We start from the raw sequence: 14062 nt of genomic DNA, 5'->3' as shown, positions 1-14062 counted from the left end.
CTGGCCATTGATGGGAGGCAAAGCTAGGCAGTTCTTAAGGTTTGAAGAATACACTACTTAAATTAAAATTCAATTAAACCTCCAAATCTCTTCTATACAGGCCATAGCTAGACTTAAGGTTTATCCTGGGATCATCCAGGGTTCGCCCTGCCTGAGCACTGGATCCCCTGTGTGTCACCTAGATGAACAGGTTTGACCCCTGGACGATCCAGGGATAAACCTTAGGTCTAGCTATGGCCATAGTGTCTTCCTGCATAGGAATGGTTTTGGAATGATCATTGAAAATGAAGGTTCATGTGGATTCCCCCCTCCCCCTGAAAGTACGTCTGGGATCTAGTATCCCACTCACAGAATCTTTCTGTAAAAATCCATGTGGATTATCCACTTCAGTGCAACATTTCCAGCAACAAGGGAAATGAGTTCAGAAGCATTTGCCTGGGAAAAAAAAGAAAGAAAGAAAAGAAAACATTACATCAGAACCGACAGTTGAGCCATGTTAAATTGATTCATTAATAAAGATCCCATTGCTCCATGTATGCTTGAGGAAATGGATGTATGACTACCTATTATTTGCAAGCAATTTCTCAAGTCAATCATTTTGTGCTATTTGCTCTTATCTTTCGCTGCAGTTCTAGCCAGAGCTACATATGGGTAAGCGTAAGTGCAGACAGTGAGTTTTACCCATCTATAACTTTGTGCTAAACTGCACTTCTCACATAGCGCAAATCATAATCTGAAAATGCATGCTGAAAAATAACAAGGAAGGCAAGAAAGTTGTTTTTTTGTAGTTACAGAAATGACTTTTCTTGTATTTAGGCTGGTTGGGCCCAACGGGTACACGGTGCAAAGACAAAGCCTTGGTTGGCAGAAGGATGGTGGTCAGCTGCAAGAGCAAGGCTGTGGGTGGGGGAAGCTTAGGAACAGAGGCATGGAATCTGCAGTGCCTTGGGCAGCTCCATAATAGGGATGGGAGAACCAGGGACGTTGGTGCTCACCGAAATTCTTACAATGTCACTTCAAAACTCAGTATGGCTGCTTTCATTTGCAACCTGTTTTTCAGTTCATTAGAACAGGAAAAGTGTGCATTTTGAATGAAGAAAATGCACTTCTGCGTGCATTTTTTCCAAAGGTGTTCACTTTACCCCATTGACTCAAGTGCGAAAATGTGAAATTTTTGGAAAATGTGCATTTCAAAGTGCAATAAAGATACACATTTTTCAAACACAATTGCAAGTTCAGAAATGTACAAATCACAATTTTTAGGGCAGAGGGGGATCTGATTGCATTACAGGTTGCAAATAAAACAAGTTTGGTTGATTTGTGAACTGAATTGAACTTCTCATATATTCCTAATGCAGACACTGCTTTAATAAACAGTAGGACACACCAGTTAGTCTTCTTTCAGAGAAAAGGCCCTGATCACTGCTCCAAGTGGAGAGTGGCTGGACCCTGGCATGGAGCCTTGTAGTCATACAACGTTCTTCTGGACTCCTCTGTTGATATATCTGGCAAGAATTTGGGTTGGAAGTAGGGAGGGGTAAGAAATACCTTTCAGTTTGTTTTTGATCAGAGTTTGAAAATGCACACAAATATGCTTTAGTCCATGGATGTGCAACTGATGCGTACATTTGAAAAAATGCACATGAAAATATACATGAATTTTTGGGTGAAACATCCCTACACACACACACACACACACACACACACACACACAGAGAGAGAGAGAGAGAGAGAGAGAGAGAGAGAGAGAGAGAGAGAGAGAGAGAGAGAGAGTTTACAATCTGATATGAATATGTGTCAGATTGAGCTTCAAGGTGGAAACTGGAGAATTTCAATGAGCTTGAGTTTTACTGAAGTGTAGATCCATAGGTGGAGGGAGCATGGAATTCAGGATTTTAGTCCTTGAGGACTCAAGCTGCTGACTATTCTTAAATTTAGGATTATGGTCCAACACTCCTTCTCTGGGTTCCATGTCTGAGATGCTTATGGGTGGAATTCTTACTCAAGAAGTAGGTAGTCCCAAACTATTGATATGATGCTGTGGCACCCCGACTGTGGAATGCCCTCCCCCTGGATGCTCAGTTGATGCCAACACTGATTTTATTTCGACGCCAAGTAAAAACATGGCTTTTTAACAAAGCCTTTGATGGTTAAACTCACTGGCACATTGTTTTAACTGTTTTAATTGCTTTTACTGCTTCTAAATTATATATTGTTTTAACTTGTTCATGGTTTAATTTGTTTTTAACTGTGCATGTTTATTGTTTTATGCTGTATGCTTTTATCTGTACGCTGCTCTGAGATCTTAATGCCATAGGCCAGGATATAAATGTTTTAAATAAATAAATAAGAAATAAATATACTCTTCTTCCCTCATTATCATGCATGCCTACTCTTCATCAAAATGAACAGACGATCAATTCAGAAATGTAACCCAAAATATTTCATCAAATAGTGGCTCATCAGTGGCCTTCATTCAACATTCAGTCCTCAGGTCACCAGGTAAGCCAAGCAAACTTATAGCAAAATATCAGAGTTGCTCTGGAGAAAGCTGTAGTCTCTTTAATAGAGTGTGAGGTTTTGTGTGTGTGTGTGTGTGTTATTTTTTTTTTTAAAAAAAAAATCTTTTTTTGAAAAGCTGAAATTTAATTTTGTAAGTTTTTTCTATTGTTTTCTGTTAACTAGTAAAATGTTAAATACTGAGATCCCAAGATGGTAGTAACTAGGTAGACCGGGCCCAACCAGATCCATCATGAATTCCACATGTGGTGATACTACTCAGGGCCTGGAACATGGTATTCTGAGTGCAATCCTATGCATGTTTAGATGGAAAAAGTCACACAACTCCCAGCATCTCTGTAGTCAGCCATGAGGGCTGGCGCATGCTGGGAACTGTAGGACTTTATTCTGTCTAAGTATGCATAGGATTGCACCCTCAGCGAACATTTTCTATTAGCAAACCTGTCTGCTTGTATTCAATAGTTCATAATGACTCTTGGACATTTAGAGTACTGCCACTTAACGCCATTCCCACCCGAGCAAACGTGAGTTGTGTGTGAGGAGGACTTGGCGGATAATGCTTGACACTATGAATGTGCATTTTGTATTTCCAGAGTTGCTTTTCTCCCAGGATATTATGTCACAGAAGAATGGGAAATTGAAAAGGAGTGTGGGCTTCTGACAAAATAATGGATGTCCCGTTAGCTTTCCTCCTGGGAATGCTTATATTATAGCCTAAATCCTCCTGATTTCAGTCTCACAGCTTAACTTGTCAATATGTAATTATGATTCCAAAACAGAACAGATTACTTTGCAGTTTTGGTCTAGCTGCCTCCGTGCAGACAAGTATGATGGAAAGCAAGAGCCTATTAGTGTTTTCAGTTAATGAGTCACAGATGCTCAGACTGTAACTGTGAATTCCATTCTAATTCTAAACGAGATTTCCGCAGTGTTTCTATAAACAATATTAATTTGGATTGTCACTGGCCTATATATATATATATATATATATACACACACACACACACACACACACACACACACACACACACACACTGCCATACTCCTATACCTAGCAAATGAACATTGCAATATCAGTATTCCAACATGGTTTAGAATAGCCCTTAGTTTGATGCAGCAAAGCCTTCAAGCAAACCTACACAGTTGTCAAAGTTAGGCACATGGCGTGAAGCCACATCTGATGGAACTCCTAGGGACAGTCATTGCCATGGTGCACCCTTATAGCCTCCTGCCCAATGGGTCTGTCTACTGCATTCCACAGTGTATTTGTGTGTTTTTGGGGGGTGCCCCCCCCCAGACCTGGACAGGGGACAGCCATATAGCTCTACTATAAGGCTACTATTCTCCTGTGGTTTCAAACTGCCTCAGCATCAAGCTACATGCTAGTTAGGGAAATCTGCTTCCTAGTGACTGAGGCTGGTGCTGCAGGCTTGAGCCAAATGGACATATTTAAATTAATTAAAATTAATTAATGCATTAAAAATCAAAACAAATGTGCACAACTTAAGGGTCCCCTAATTATGCATTGCCAAATTTCAGGTTTCTAGTTTCACAGTTCTGTCCCCACAGAAGAATCCTTCTCAGAAGAAGAGCTAGAGCTCTCCAAAACTGAGGGCTCCCCAAATCAGTCATTGTCCTCAGACCAGGAGGAGGATGGGCCCTTGGGAGGGGGAGAGATGAATGAAACTCCATCCTTGACAAGGGGAGGGGACTCTGTGTGTCTGAGGAGCTCACAGGACCATCAAGGAGCAGGCCAGTAGGGATCCTGTGAGAAGGAATGCTCTGTTGTAAATAAGGTCTCCTCATGAGAAAGCAATCCCTCATGAGTAGGGTTCTAGCCAGAGAGCTCTAATGTACTGCAGCTGAGCCATGTGTGGGGCTCACAGGCTCTGGAGATAAAAACCTATAGTGTCTGCTTAGCTGGTTCTGGAAATAATGCTGTTATTTCAGCTCCTGTGTCTTCTACTTTGTGTCCTGACTCATAGTCTGTAATTGATGTTCTTTTTGACTCAGCCTTTGGACTGTGTAATGTATCAGATAGCCTAATTGTGTTTTACCTCTGTCTGCTATCTTGACCACTCCTGCCTTTTCCTGACCCTTGTATCTGACTGTTTGCCTGTACTTCGATCTTTTTCAGTGCCTTGCTTTTTGGTTAGCTGTTCACTCAGAGTCTGCTGCAGCCAATGCAGGACATCAACACCGCAAGATCTGAACGGAGGGGGTGGGCCTTGCATGCTGGGAGATGTAAGGGCAGAATCAGTGTACATGGCCCCATCACTGTATCTGGTTTAAGCCCTTGTGCATTCAGGCAAACAACTGAATAGGACTATATGAGAAATAGACCTATATGATAGGTCACAAACAGATGACAGCAAAAGTATCCGTTTTCTACCTTTGCCCAAGTCCCAGTTTTCTGTGAGGTGGTATGCCCATGTCTGGACTGTACCACTTCAGAATGTAGATAATGTCTCACAGAGTGTGGATAGGGTCTTTATCCCCATATTTTTTTTATTTCTACATGGAAAACTATTTATTTATTTATTTATTTATTACATTTCTATACCGCCCAATAGCCAAAGCTCTCTGGGCGGTTCACAAAAATTAAAATCATAGTAAGACAATCAACAGGTTAAAAACAAAAATACACACACACACACACACAAAACTAGCATAGTAGAGTGAATGCTAGATTAGAATTTCTTTCCCGGTCATTCCATTTTCTATGTGGTACATCCGAGACAGTGTTTTACCACATCTTTGAGTACTAGGCCAAAGATACCACTGAAGTAAGAAATGGGAAATAAAAACTATGTTCCTAGGCTGAAATTCTTCACCATTTTTCTGTTCTAACATCTTAAGAAAAATTGGCCTCTGGAGAACCTAGTAGTGAAGTACTATTTTTCTACCATGTTGTAATGGCCAGCCAGGTCCATCCTCATTCCTTGATTTATAGTATATCTATCTATCTATCTATCTATCTATCTATCTATCTATCTATCTATCTATCTATCAGCTCTCTCTATCATCTTCACATTCCTGTGGGAGAGAAGTAAAATGATATGCATTTTTTCCCTGCTTGATTGTAGTAAATTCTGTTCCACTCACTTCCTTTCTTCTCCTTTTCTTAGAATGGATGCAAAACATCCCAGCATGCATCACAGTTGCCTTGAGGGCAACACTGGGAATCGGCCTCTGAGCTGGCCTGGCTCGTTGCCAAGACAGGATAACTTGCAGGGGTTTTTTTGTGGGAGAGGGCTGTGCAAATCCCAAATTGCAAATCTCAATTTGCAGAGACCAGCTGCCACAAATAGCAGAAAATGTGCAATATTGTGGCCATAAATGGTCTAATTTGCACAAATTAAACCATTTACGCCTGTGATTTTGTGCAAATTGCTCTATTTATGGCTGTGAGTTTATGCAAATAGGTCTGCGATTTTACACACATAGACAAAAAGGTCCTGGGTTTCAGGAACCCTCATGCATGTTTTCTTGCAAATGTAAGCCAAACTGGGTCTGTCTTGGGGATCCTTTGGGCCCCAAAAGGACTGGATATCCCCACAATGGACACCCCTAAAAAACCTGATATGTTTTGGGATGTACATCTGAATTTGGCAAGTAAACCTTGAGAATTCCACAGAACTGCTAACCATAATATCCTGGATTGATTGATTTTATTCAGAGACAGTGTCACACTCCACCTTTCTGAAAAACTCATAGTTAAATGATTAGTAAGTAATTATCATTAATTAAGGCTGCAATCCTATACCAACTTAGCTGGGAGTAACTCCTGTTTATTTTAATCAGACTTGTCTGAGTAGGCATGTATAGGATTGCATTGAAAAATATCCTTGAAATGAAATGTGCAGGTTTTTGTGAATAGCTTTTTATACTCAATAAGGTCTAGAACCTTTTTTTTTTAAAAAAAAAACTTTATTCTGGTTGAATGACAAGTAATGAGTGCTATTCATGTAACGGAGCACTCTGTAACTGAAGAGTGGAAGAAACTTAGTCAAAGTGTTCTTGAAAACATTAAATTTCAGATGATTAAGGATGCTATTTTTTACTCTGACTATATAAGGAAGACATCTTCCCTTATGAATATTCTATATGCATGATATTCTATAAGTATACATTCCTTTTTTACACATATTGAAGTATGCATTCTTTCTTTTTTCTTTTTGTATCTTCTTGCAACCGGGATTCAAATGCTGAATTTAAAGTTGTTGTTTAGAACTTTTCTGCATTAAGCAAAAGGCCCACATCCTTTCTGCTTTTGGTTCCTTTGTGGGATTGTGAGTGGCTTATTTATGTGGTGGACATGTGGTTTTAGTCGAGGGACAGTGGGAGCCCCTCTTTCCCTGGCATGTGTGCCATGGAGCAGGGAGGGGGAAGGGGGGTCTTGTTTGGGTTGCTCAACTTATGCCAGCCTTCTCCTGACAGCCCCCAGGAAATCTACTACTCTCATACCCCGCTCTACCCTGCACCTCAATTATAGGCGAGTGAGCTGGAAGCTTTGCCTTAGCTATTTACCACTCACTTGGATCTGGAAGACGGAGAAAAACAGCTGACCAGGCAGGTGAGCAATGGCATTTGCTACAAGAAAGCAAAGCTGCTTACTTGCTCATTCTTGTTAGTTTTGGACGGACAGACTCAGCATGGATCGGACTTGTTTAGGGGGAGGGGGGACCCACCACACCTACTACACCTGCAATTGAGAAATGTGCTCCAACATATACATGGGGACATATGATTAGAATCGAGGAAAGTCCTTCCTCTGCAAGTTCATAGTGCATTATAGTGTGATGCCGGCATTACACACTGCTGGCATGGCACCATTAATGTATTACAGCTTATTCCTGATCTATCTGAAAGCAAGATAAAGGGGGGAGTGTGGGAGACATCCAGGAGGTTGATGTTGTTGTGTAATGTACATGAAAACGTCCATGAATCACTCATGTAGAGGCTTAGGCCATAGCTAGACCTAAGGTTTATCCCTGGATCGTCCAGGGATCAAACCTGTTCATCTAGGTGACACACAGGGGATCCAGTGCTCACGCAGGGGCGAACCCTGGATGATCCCAGGACAAACCTTAGGTCTAGCTGTGGCCTTAGAGTCAGATGAGTGTATTGTTGTGTTTTTCCTTCTCCTTTAAATGTTATGTTGAATAACGGGCTACTGAATGTTGTCCTTCTAGCAGATATTCTGGTTTCATAAGCGGAGTACACTGAACACCACTTTTTTCTGTTGTTGTCTTGGCAATGCCTTAGTTTCTATAAAATGCTAGAACACTCATTGCAGTTGCTCTGAGACTGTAATATTTGCTAAGATGTAAAATATGTAGTTATGAAGTTGAACTTGACATATCTACAGTGTGCCATTCAGCAATACTTTATTTATCCATGGCTTACCTTGACAGTTGGAATCTCAAGTGTCACATTAAGCATTAAAGAGGCAATACTGGTCATCCTTTAAGGAATATAAATATGGAAAGTCATCAGTTGCTAGGGGCAAATATGGGCCTTTGGTACGAAAGGGTATGTTTCAAAATAACATATTGCTCCCAGCTATGGCTCTAAATTGAGGGTGTTTATGTTCTTTCAGCCTGAGGGCCAAATTCAAATTCTGAGAAGCCCTTAGGGGCTTTATTCCAGTGTTGGCTGGGCTAGAGGTGAAAAGGCCAGCCTATTTTAGCTTAAAGTTGGTCAGGGGGAAAGGAGATGGATCCAGGAGAAGGTACATGACCATGTGGGAAACCATGGCTGGCCATATTGGGACCACAGAAATAGGCTGTATTTGACCTGGGGATGTGAGTTTTGACACCCCTGCTGTAAAATTGTAAATAGTGCAGCTATTGATAAGGAATTCCTCTTCATAAGGTCATTGGCGTTATATGAGGGGTCATGGCATTAATGGCCACACTGAAATGGGTGTATGCAGTTTGTACTGGAATAGTAGGTCTGGTTCAGCTATACCATCTTTCACATGAGTTGTGGACAAAGCACATATGATCTGTCTGGAGTGGGGATGGAAAAATCTCATCGACTGAGCAAATCATGTGTATGTCTATGTGCATGATCACCTGATTCAAACAATATCTGTATTTATTGGTACAAGCACATGCACTCCCAAGACTGTATGTTTCTATCTCTCTATGGATGCTACTGGTGGCTGAAGATCTGAAAATGGCAAGCTGAACAGGATTAGATAGAACAGGCCAGAATATCATAGGTACAGAAACCAATAGGGGTGTGTGCTCTCCACTGAAAATCCGAGGTTCCAACGGTGCTCCGATGTGGCTCTGAACTTTTGGTGTGGTTAGGGGATGTTTTTAAAACCGTTGGATACCTGTGGTGCGAAGTGAAGGTCATTCGGGGCTCCATTCCATTTTCAGATAACCATTTTGGCAATTAACAAAAATGCTTACATCTCTGTAATTTTTAAAGATAAAGAAATGAAACTTGGCACAATGATAGATCTTAAGGAGGGATATAGATATGCCAAGTTTGAAGCAGTTCCCTTCATCCCTTGATTTTTATGAATTTTTTTTTTAAAAAATCCCCCCTCAACTCTCCCCCACAACACACATACCTGCAAGTTCTATCTCTAATAACCAGTACAAAATTAAAGCAGGAGCAACAGCAGTGCCAAGCACTCAGTTCACTAACTGTTTGCTTCCTATCCTAGCTGTAAATTAATATGGATCTTCCTTAATTATTATAGTCAAATTACAATCTCCCCAATAGCAAGCAGCAATTTCTTTACAATTGATCAGGTAAATTAGAGAATCAGGCCACAACTGCATCACATATTGACAGTATACGTGAGTAGTTGTGAAACCTTTTCAATTCCTATGGAACACTGAAATTGATTTCCATCACAAATACAGTAAATTGGGTGCAAATTGTGTCCATTAAGCTCAGAGCCAAAAAGAATAATGACTCAAGTGTTGGTCAAGAGCCAAAGAAAAGCACAACAGACTCCAGGACCAAACTGGCTTTCTCAGCATAACTTCCTCACGTTGGTGGGCTGGGGTGTGTGTCAAACACAGTTTGTGATTTGGCATTATGGTCTGCTGTTCAAAGAAAAAAAGAGTTTTAAAAATTCTCACTTGATGCCTGCAAGCCTAAAGAATTTCTTCATGTCCTAGCTGTTAGGTTTAAATACCAATGTCATTTTTTAAAAAATTTGTAAAATACGATCTGCAGTCAAAGCACACACTGAGATTAGGAATGGAATATTTGTGAAATGATCACTTCCAAGGCATTCACTGTTATGCCTGCACTGTTCATTCCGCAGTTTGTCAATGGAGAGCCAGTATTTTTTCCTTCTATTTTCCTTCTCCCACCTCTGTGACCTACCTTTCCTCTGCATACTTGCTTCTTTCTCCTTCTTTCTCTTTTCTTTTCTCCCAAGCCTCCAAGCCCATTTGCTAAATAACCCCCTCCCCGTTAACTACCCTATTTCCACCAAATCTCTCCTCTTAATATTACCCCACTCTGGGAATGAGAAAGAGAGTTGTGATACTCAGGAATCTGCTAGGACTAGGGCTAGTCTAAATGTCGCACCAATTATTGCAGTTCTGAAAAGGCACTGCAAATTTGGAAGCCATTTCTTTGATTTTCAGGTATGTGAATGTGCTGAAATTCATCCCTTCACCCTTAGCAGTGGAAGCAGGGCTTCTGTTTGTATTGTTAACTTTTACTTTGCAATCCCATCAGGCAGCAGTAAGAATGAAGTTCTGTTTTGATAGCCTAGCCACCATTTTGTTAACACCAAATTACCCAGACACATCATTTGTGGGAATTTTGAGGGGAAAAACATGTATGCCTGGCCACCATTGTATCAATAGGTAGAATTAAATGAGACAGACAGGAAGTCAGATGGAAGAGGAAGTCAGGGACACTTAAACTGTGATTGAACGAATACTTGCCCAATGAGGAAGCAACACAGCAGTCAGGGACTTAGCGCTCTCAGGAGTTAGTCAGGGCTGGGGAGAAGCTAGGTGAGAGAGTATATGTTTGTTTGAAGCAATAAAGGTTTTAGTTTTCCATACAACGCTGCATTCCTCATTTGCAACAAACCCATCTTTGAAACAGCCATGATTTTATCATGTTGTTGTTCTGGGGTGTGAATGTGACGATCTCTTGGACACTAGGTTTGAGCAATCTTTGTCACAGGGTAGCTGAGATGTTCTAGAATTTGTACCGCAAAGACTAGACTATATGGACTCTTTTTTTGGCCTTCCCATGTAATAACTGAAAGCATCCCATTAAAATATGTTGACCATATGAAAGGGAGGACAGGGCTCCCGTATCTTTAACAGTTGTATTGAAAAGGGAATTTCAGCAGGTGTCATTTGTATATATGGGGAACCTGGTGAAATTTCCTCTTCATCTCAACAGTTAAAGCTGCAGGTGCCCTGCCCTCTTTTAAATCTGGTCACTCTAGTATAGCTCCTGCACCTTTAACTGTTGTGATGAAGATGGAATTTTATCAGGTTCTCCATATATACAAATAACACCTGCTGAAATTCCTTTTTCAATACAACTGTTAAAGATACAGGAGCCCTGTCCTCCTTTTCAGATGGTCACCCTAATTAAAAAGCATATTGCAACTATTAGGCAGGTAGCATGTATGCGAATTTCATTTCAGTTTGCAAGTTTCAATGCAAAAGGGAGAGCATTCCCCCCTCCAAAAAAAACCCCGAAACATTTGCACAGTCCTGAACTTGCAGTTGTGTTTGGAAAATGCATTTCTTTAAATGTGCACTTTTGTGTGCATGATTTTTTAAAAACAAACCAATGCATTTTCATGCTTTAGGCAATGGAGGAAAAGTCCGCACTTTTGAAAAATGTACACAGAAATGTGCACTTCCCCCATTCAAATCAGCCAAAAAAGCATAATCACAAATGAAGGTGGAAATCATTCAAATGGCATGTTGAAGTGAGCTTGTACATCCCTGTTTCTCCTATTGTTTGTAGCACCTCCCATCAATATGTGTGGTTCCACACAGTGTTCTTAATACTGCTTAGTTACTGCTCTGTATACAGTCAAGTTTCTGTTTTTGAAGATTTCCTTTCTAATAAAAATTGCATCTGCCAAGCATATTAAGAAAATCTAAGCAACTAGGGCTGTTGGCTGAACTTACTTTTTGAAGGCAGGTGTAATGTGTTGGCTACTGTCCAAGGTCCTTTCCAACAGGAATCTATAAATCTTGAGTATCCATTGTGCTGCTTTCTGTCTTTTCAATCCTCAAGCTTAATCTGAAGGTACTTCAATTTACAGGCCACTGCGTGCCTTCTAGCATTTCACAGATGAAAACAGGGACACTCTTGAGTTCTTGTAACATCCCTTTTCTTACTTCAGGGATCACTGGCTAAGTCCGTCTCCCCATACAGATTGCTGGAGAATCTTCTCTTCTCCTATGCTGTATGTATTGCATTCATTTACTCAGCCATTCTAAATTACTCAGCCTTCTAAAAGTAGACAACCCCCTCTAAAAAAAAAAACCTACCCATTTAAGAACGTTTAATATGTATTTGACAATGGATCTAGTGGTGCTTATTATAAAGAGCTGTAACTTTTACACATCGACATTTAATATAAATAGAAGAGAAGCCGTGCACTGCTATTTCGTGTTCATGTGCATCTATTTGAATAGATGTGTGCTAAAGTGAAAACTACGCGTGTTCGGCCTCATCTCAGATGTATGCAGCACAGTCCTTTGCATGTTTACTCAGAAGTGGGTCCCACTGTGTTTAATGGCTCTTACTCCCAAGAAAGTGTGCATAAGATTTGTACATCAGACCAGGAGAGGGAATTACATCCTAAAGTGCTTGACTGCATACGTATGCCTGTTAATACATTTTCAGAAAGATATTGCCAGCATCTCCCCTCAAAATGAAAACAGGTTTGTTTGTTTGTTTACAAAGGAAAGCATTAGTGAATACATTCCTAGTAAATAGGGACATACTAGAATTCATGAAGGCTCTTTCTGACTCCCTCTGGTCTGGTAGAAATCAAATTATTTAGCATTTGTTATCCCAACTTAGCAAACTAAAGTTGGGATAACAAATCTGTGGATCAACAGATTTGTTATCCCATCCAAACCTGTTATCCCATCCAAATCTGTGATGTGTTGAACCGGTGCCTGGCTGTGACAATGGACTGGATGAGGGCTAATAAACTGAAACTCAATCCAGACAAGACTGAGATGCTGTTAGTAGGTGATTCCACTGACAGGATGGGGGGTGTTCTACTAGTTCTGGAAGGGATTGCACTCACCCTGAAAGAGCAGGTTCATAGCTTGGGGGTTCCTTTAGATCCATCATTGTCTCTTGAGGCTCAGGTGACCTTGGTGGCATGGAGTGCCTTTTACAAACTCCGGTTGGTGGCCCAGCTACACCGCTATCTGGACAGGGATAACCTGGCTTCAGTTGTCCATGCTCTGGTAACCTCCAAGTTAGATTACTGCAATGCACTCTACGTAGGGCTGCCTTTGAAGATGGTTCGGAAGCTGTAGCTCATGCAAAATGCAGTGGCCAGATTGTTTTTGGGAACCAGAAGTTTCGACCATATAACACCTGCTCTGATCCGCTTGCACTGGCTGCCTGTATGTTTCCGAGCCCGATTCAAGGTGCTGGTTTTGACCTATAAAGCCTTACACGGCTTGGGACCACAATACCTGATGGAACGCCTCTCCCAACGTGAATATACCCGGCCACTACGTTCAACATCTGAGGTCCTCCTCCAGGTATCTACTCTGAGAGAGGCTCGGAGTACGGCAACAAGGGAAAGGGCCTTTTCAGTGGTGGCCCCCAGACTATGGAATGATCTCGCTGATGAGGCTCGACTGGCGCCAACTCTGCTATCTTTCCTGTGCCAGGTTAAGACTTTCCTCTTTGCCCAGGCATATGGCAGCACATCTTCATCCCCCACATGTTTAATTTTTTAATGGTTTTTAATGCTTTATGTGTGTATGTTCTGTGTTTTAAAATTTTAAGTTTTGTATACTTGTTTTTATCTCAATTTTAGAATTTCTGTAAACCACCTAGACAGCTCTGGCTATGGGGGTGTTATATAAGTGTAATAAATAAAATAAATAAATAAATAAAGAGTATATTTTTTAAAAAAAAATCAGTTCAACACATCTGGAGGACACCAGAGTAGGGAAGATGGGTGTCAAGGATGTGTGAATCAGCAAAACTTAAGCTTGTCAAGGTTCTCTGAATTTTACCTCGATATTTGTTACAACTCTTCTGTTTCAGGTTATGAGCTTAATTTCTTTCGTTTTGCACAAATAATGTGTACTTCCAAATACATGTGTCTATTTTGCACATTTTTCAAATGCGCACATTTTTCTCCCATTGATTTGTGTTTGTGCACCTTTTTTTTTTTTTCAAAAGTATGCATTCATATGTGCACCTTTTTTGAATACATTTTAATTGCATCCATGAAAAGCTTGGAAATACATGGACTTTGACCACAGACTGCATTCTACTCACAGAGATTTTGGGTCTGCTTACTAATTTACTGGTGCCA

At 40.8% G+C, this 14062-nt stretch overlaps 1 protein-coding gene across 3 annotated transcripts in view; it reads left to right on the top strand.

Annotated features, from left to right (window-relative positions):
* Positions 1-14062, top strand: part of PCDH9 (protocadherin 9) — a 962265-nt gene that overhangs the window by 692567 nt on the left and 255636 nt on the right. The gene's annotated exons all lie outside the window — the stretch shown is intronic.

The sequence above is a fragment of the Elgaria multicarinata genome, chromosome 5, assembly GCF_023053635.1.
Source record: "Elgaria multicarinata webbii isolate HBS135686 ecotype San Diego chromosome 5, rElgMul1.1.pri, whole genome shotgun sequence".
Lineage (NCBI taxonomy): Eukaryota > Metazoa > Chordata > Lepidosauria > Squamata > Anguidae > Elgaria > Elgaria multicarinata.
Note: the sequence above shows the minus strand (reverse complement) of the source record. Positions and strands in the feature narration are given on the sequence as shown.